The sequence below is a fragment of the Tupaia chinensis genome, unplaced genomic scaffold (genome assembly GCF_000334495.1).
Source record: "Tupaia chinensis unplaced genomic scaffold, TupChi_1.0 Scaffold000313_1, whole genome shotgun sequence".
NCBI lineage: Eukaryota > Metazoa > Chordata > Mammalia > Scandentia > Tupaiidae > Tupaia > Tupaia belangeri.
In genome coordinates this window covers 594,065-600,888 of record NW_006159806.1, presented here as the reverse complement: position 1 = coordinate 600,888, position 6,824 = coordinate 594,065, and positions in this window count along the sequence as shown.

The following is a 6,824-nucleotide window of genomic DNA, read 5'->3' as shown; positions in this document are numbered from 1 at the left end:
GCTTGTGGCGCTCTCCGACTCGCGGGTTCTGGAAAGCCCTTGGCTGTCTCGATGGAGTGGGAGAATTGGACGGGCCGCGTCCCACTGTCCGGTTCTTCTGTTTGTCTGTGTGGGAGGCTGACGGGAGACCCGCGGGCGCTGTAGACAGAGGAGGAGCCAAGTCGTGGGAAAAGGGTCAGAAGAAGGTAGCCTGTTGGAGAAGGCAGGCTAGAACATAGGTACGATGTGTCGTGGTGACAGTTCTTGAAACTTCAGGAAGATGCACTTGTAAGAAAAAATCTGGGGGTCTCCGCGATCTGCCTGTCACCCCTCCGCCCGCCCTGTACCTACCTGTGTTCTTTCCTACACAGAAAAGCTTGCAAATTGGTAGTTCAAGGTTTTGCCTTTTGGAGCTGAAGTTTGTTTCTTCCCCCAAAGTGAACCCGCAGCTCTTTGTGATTCACAGGGCCTGGCCTTGAGCTCCGACTTGGAATCCCATTGCGTCTTTGGCCTCCAACCCTGAAAACCAAGTCTGTGTCCTGACGTCGTGATCTCTTAGAACACCTATTCCATTTCAGCCGCTTCACCGGCTCTGGTGAATGAAGCAACTGGAATTTCCTGCTGGCCCAAAGAGAACTGTTCCGTGTGATGTCTGTGTGTTCTCTCCCTTTTAAGTACGTGCACTCGGTCGTAATCCCGAGTGTAAGGAGTAAATTGGAGGTGGTTGATGGACTGCAGGGTGGCTGGTGTAACACACGCCTACATTTCAGCCGCTCTGGATGAAACACTGTCTTGGAATCGCTTCATATGCAATCGCTAATAGCTTGTTTTCCTTTTTTTTTTTTTCCTTGCTAGAAAAATTTGGCTATATTATAACTGCCTTACAACTTGAAGAATGGGAATGTTTGATAATTTAATTCCAGTGAGGTTGCTTGTTATAATATACCTTTCTCCAAGTTGTGCAGTTAAGTGATAGCTTTAGATTTTTTTCGGTTCTCGTCTCTGTGCTGTGAACACATCCTTATAAAGCTGTGGACAGTTCCCAACTCAGGAGAGTATCTCTCACAAGAAGGAGAAAAAGTGGTGGTGGTGGGGGGATCAAAGCGATCTCGTAAGTCAGTGGGGACTGCAACAGGAGCAGTATATACCTATTTAATCTGAATAATGACCTGGTGCATAAGGATGCACTGTCCCGGTGGAATGTCACCATCAACATAGGGATCATTAGTTCCTTCTGTGCCTTTTCTGTGTAGGGTGTATGTATGTGGGTGAACCGGAATTTCACCCTTGCCAAACATTGACTGCAGATCTGACTGCCAGGTGATCCACTGTGGGAAATAAATACAAGAAAAAAAAATTCCAGAAGGTCCAGAAGTCCTTTTGCTGGTTATGTTTTGCACATCAATGTATCACTTCTCTCATCTTCATATATATGTGTATATATACACGTGTATGTATAAATAGATCCCGACAGGCTCATGTCCGTGGCTAGAAACCCCTCACATTCCCTAGCTTAACTAAGGTTGTCCTAATTACAGTGACTGAAACGATTCTTTTGAAACTTTTCACAGGTTTGTTTGACTCTTAAATGACTTTGATTTCATATTAGAAAACCTGGCTCACCATTTTTTTTTAATGATAGAGAAAGAGGTTTTTATTGGATGTAATTATTACGCCCGAGAGTAGAAATGCACACATACGAAAGCTGGCGTGTAAAGACATTCATTTTGTGATCCCTTTTCTCCTTCATATACTTTATGTGCTAACAGTGAAATGCCTATGCCTTCGTTCAATTTATTATCTTTAAGATTCCTTTTTTGGGAGGGGGCAGCAGGTGGTGATTAAGGTGCTGGACTCCCACATGGCTAACTGCAGTTTGAGTCCTGGATCTGGTGGCTTGAAAATTACCCCAGGTGCATGTGCACGCGTGCCCAGAATCATAGGAGAACAGAGAAGAAGGGATTGCAGCATGGCCATCCCCTTTGGAGGGTGATTTCTCACTTTCCCTTTCTCTGTCTCTCTTCAGTAAGCGCATGCACCCTGTGGCAAAAAAACTAAAAAAAAAAAAAGAAGTATATATGCGTATATTCCATATTGTTTATTTTATATCAAATATATTTTAATATAGTTATAATTTATATATCATATATGTATAATTTATAAAATGAAGACTTTCTATATAATACATATGTACTATATACAGTTTATAATACACATTTCGAATATATTTATCATTTATGTATTATATATAAATATATATTTTAAAAGATAAGTTAAAAACATTTTTTTGGAGGCATGTGTAGGGCAGAGAGAGACTGGCAGAGGGAGAGAGAGAAAGCATCCCCATAGCGGGGCGGGATCACGCTGCAATTCCTTCTACATTTCTCCATTTCCCAGGGGTCGGGCTGGGCACAGATGTGTACATGCCCCAACACCACCCCTCACATTCCCTGCCAGGTCTAGGATTCAAACCATATGGGACCCACCTCCCTTAACCACTGGGCCACAGACTGACCCCAAATTCTTTTAACAAAAAATCCCTGAAACCTTATTTCTGTTTCAGAGCTACTTTTTGAAGTCATTTGGTACCGTTGTAGACAGACCACCAGAATAACAGTAGTGTGAATGCATAGACGTGTAGATTTGGGATTGCCTGCAGAGCTTATCTATTTCCTGAACTCTTATAAGAGGAAATAGTCAAGGAGGGCTGAGGTGATCCACCCCAGGTTGGACTGTGAGTTAATGGCCCATCTGGGCCTTGAGCCCAAACACTCTGACCCACTCTTCTGTGTTCTTACTGCATTTGACACTTTCCTTTGGAGGTATATGGAAATGGGAAACTAAGTTTAGTTATATTTCATGAACAGTTCCAAAGATAACTTTGTGTCCTTGTCAGATAAACCTTTTAATGAGACTCCCAAGCAGCAAGTAACAGAATTGAGCAGCTTACCAAAGCCAGGGGGCAACTGGAGACCGCATTTTTCATTGGCTGATGAATCTCCCCCGTAATAAAGGATGTCTGTGGAACAGTATCTTCAACGTAGAGACGACTGGGCCGGCTGGTGGTGTAGCAGGACTGCGGTGCTCTGATGATGGAGCCGCACGGAAGGTGTTCTGATGATTGGAACCACATAGAAGGTCTTGGGCTCACGTCCTGCGGCCTCCCTGTGCACACATGGGGCACATGCATCCCTGTGATCCAGGCTGGCTGAGACCATGGGTGGACCATGTCATGAAGACCCTGTTGGGTGTGCTCTCTCTCTCTTCTCTGTTTCTCTTTCATGGAAGAAATAAACTTAAAAGTACAAATGATCTTTTCAATACAGGAACCGCGTCTCTGTCCTGTGTGTAAGCCTTGCTGGCCTTACAGGTTCTGAGAATTATGTCATCATTTGTCATTCCTCAAGCTCTCCTGGGTAAAAAGTAATCCAAATAATTTTGTGACCTACGTTGGAAAGAATGCACATTATTATTCTGTACTCACTGACTCCCATTATGCTTTCCCTGACACTTCCCTGATTTTGGGTCGGTGCTTCCACAGTATCTAACACAGGAATGGGCATTCTCTCCAGCACCACATTTATCAGGGAAGCTGAAATTGGCCACTTCTACATCCCTCTGCCAGAAAGCGAGCTCCCCGAGGGCAGGGATGGTTGCCTCTTAGTTTTTCTGCAGTAATTAGAACAGCGTTTGGAATATGATAGCTTGGAATGGAATTTGCACTGAACTAATAATGTAGTTTCTTAGTGCTTATTGTCAGGAAGAATAACTACAAAAACTTGAGAGAGGAAGTACTCCACTGACTGCTAAGTGAGTGAGTAAAACAATTACTTTAAAAACAAGTACAAATGTGGCATAATGGTTATGTCACTGGGCTCCCACGTAGTTGAACAGAGTTTGAGTCCTAGACCTGGCAGCTTCACACTCACGCCGATCATGTGTGCATACATGCCCCAAATTGTGAAACGAGAATGGAGGAGAAAGGATTTCTGCGTGGCCATCCCCCCGAGGTGTGATTTCAATTTCTTGCTTTCTGTCTGTCTCTGTCCCTCTGGCCAGTGCACATGCCCTATAGCAAAAATCTAAGAAAAAAAAAAAAAAGCGAGGGGAAATGTAAACTTTATACCTTTCTTTAATTTTTAAAAATTTCTTTATAACTTACAGTGTAGTTTCAAAGCATGCATGTAGTGTGTGATAAATCAAGGATATTACCATATTAATAATCTTTAGCAAAGAACATTACATTATGTTGTGCACCTTCCATTTTCATTCTACTTGGGTTTTTTGTTTGTTTGTTTGAGAGAGATTTTTGTCATAGGGCACATATGGCTCACCAAAGAGACAGAGAGAGGAAGAAAGTGAGTAATCACTCCCCGGAGAGGATGGCCACTCTGCAATCCCTTTTCCTCCAATCTCCTCTCTGGGTTTTGGGTATGTACACACACATGCCTGACGTGAGTTTTAAGCTGCTGGGTCTAGGACTCGAACTGTGGTCAATTATGTGGGAGTCCAGTGACATACCATCACGTCATTGGCTGGTCCCTTTACTTTCTTTCTTCTTTTTTTTCTTTTTTTTTTTTTTTAACTTTATACCTGTCTAAAGTTTTATGCTTAACCACATCTCTCCTGCTTTCTTTAAAAGTCAATCTTTATTAATTTTACTAACAAAATAAGTTCTCATTGAAAACTGTTAATAAGGGGCCAGCTGGTAGTAATGTTCTGGAGGCTGACCCACAGGGAAGGCTCCTTGGTTTGTGTCCAGAGGACCTCCCTGAGTATACGAAACGTGTTTGCCCACAGTTGGTGGATGGTTAAGGGGGTGTGATTCCCCCATGGCTGATAGCACAGTTTAAATCCTGTCTGAAACATGTTTGCCCACAGTTAGTGGATGGTTAAGGGAGTGTGATTCTCCCATGGCTGATAGCACAGTTTAAATCCTGTCGCTGGTGGCTTGAAAATCATGCCAGGCATGTGTATATGCATGCCCAAATTCCTGACAGGTGGGAGAAAGGAAGAAGGGATAGTGGTGTGGTCAAGCCCATTGGGGAGTGCTCTCTCTCTTTCTCTGTCTCTCTCTGGTGAACACACACATACACAGAGAGAGACTAGGAAAAGATAATTTACTGGCTTTCCTTTTCCCCTCTTTATTTATGATAGAGTGTGTGCATGCACAAGTGAGAGAGACAGAGAGCGAGAGCAAGAGAGAGAAAGAGGACACTCTTCAAAGGACCTGGGCTTACCACAGTCCTCTTCCTCCAGTCATCTAGCATGTTGGATCCTTGGCACTCGTGTGTGCCCAGTGTGTTTTGGGCTGACTAGGCTGGATATTTTGAACTGTGGTCACTATGCGGGATCCTCCTTTACCTGAGCAGTACATTATTACTGTGCTACAGTAATAGAAGAGTTATAGAAAAGTAATAGAGATTCTTTCTCCTTAGATTCCAGAAGTGTTCCAAGATTGGAGAGGTTTGCCGTGTTGCATGACTGTAGGGGACCCTTCCACACCATAGTGTATGCTAACGGTGCCCTCTTGGAGTTGATGTGGTGCTCAGCCAGTGCCTGTACACGATGGCCTTGGTACACTGTATATAATTTTTTAAAAGATTTTATTTTTACCTTTATTTCATTTATTTATTTTAATTTGACCAGAGAGGGACAGAGCAAAATGGGGGGTTGGGGGGGGGAGAGCGAGAGAGAGCGAGAAAGCAAGTTGCCAGGTCTGGGACTTGAACTGTAGTTGGCCATGTGGGAGTCCACTGCCCTTAACCACTATACCACCTGCTGGCCCCTATGCTATATATAATTTTAATGAGTGGGATGAATGGTGTTCATGACAGTTGGTTGGGAGAAAGATTGTATGGGCACCATCTTTGCATAAGGAAGTCTAAGAACTTGAAAGATCTAGGCTAATACTTGAGATGCATCAACTTGCCTCACAACAGACTGTCCCCTGAAAGGCTGACTGCTCCTGGTGTCCTAATATTTCTGCTGCTTCTTTGGAATGAACCTTCTGTGCAAGAGACTTGTCAGAGTTCCACAGGTAGTCTTCAGTGCATGTCTGCTTGTTGTGTCTGTTTTTATATATCTGGTACACAGGCATAAGGCTTGCCTTCATTGAAACAGTCCACACTCTAGACAGGATGTTGGTGGGGATATGGTCTCCGCTCACCTCCGATTCCAGGACAGTCCCTACATTTCTTAGCAAGTGGATGATGGACAGTAGCTGAGTGGTCAGATGGCACCATCAGGCTAAGGAGGTCATGTGAAATGAAGCGGTATTTCCAATAGCTGCATGGCCTTAAGAATTACTTTGGTTAAAGTGAGAGATTTCTCAGTGCCAGCTGGTGGCATGGTGGATAGGTGGCTAGATCCTATATGGTCAACTGTGTGGTTTGAGTCCAGACAGGGTAGCTTGAGAAACACTGGGCATGCTCGAGTGCATGTTCAAAACGTGCTCGTGTGCATTTGCTCTCTCCAGTGAGCACACACACACACTCTGGAAAATAAAAAAATAATAAAAAATGAGACATTCCTAGACCCTTCCAGAGCCCCCATTGAGCCAGAATCTCCGGTATGTTTAACAAGTCAGTGTTATAGTGTTCTCTGAGCAAGCAGATTTGAGGAGTTCTGCAACGGACAAGAAAGCTCAGCAGATTGGAAGTAGGAGACTAAAGTCTGGCTTCACTTCGGTCATTTTTAAAAACATTTTATTTATTTATATGTATATATATATATGTATATATATATATTTATATATGTATGTGCTCTCCAGTGAGCGAGCGAGCGAGCGAGAGCACTCCCTGGGGGGGGGGGGGGGGGGGGGGCGGGGAACCTGCACACCCCTC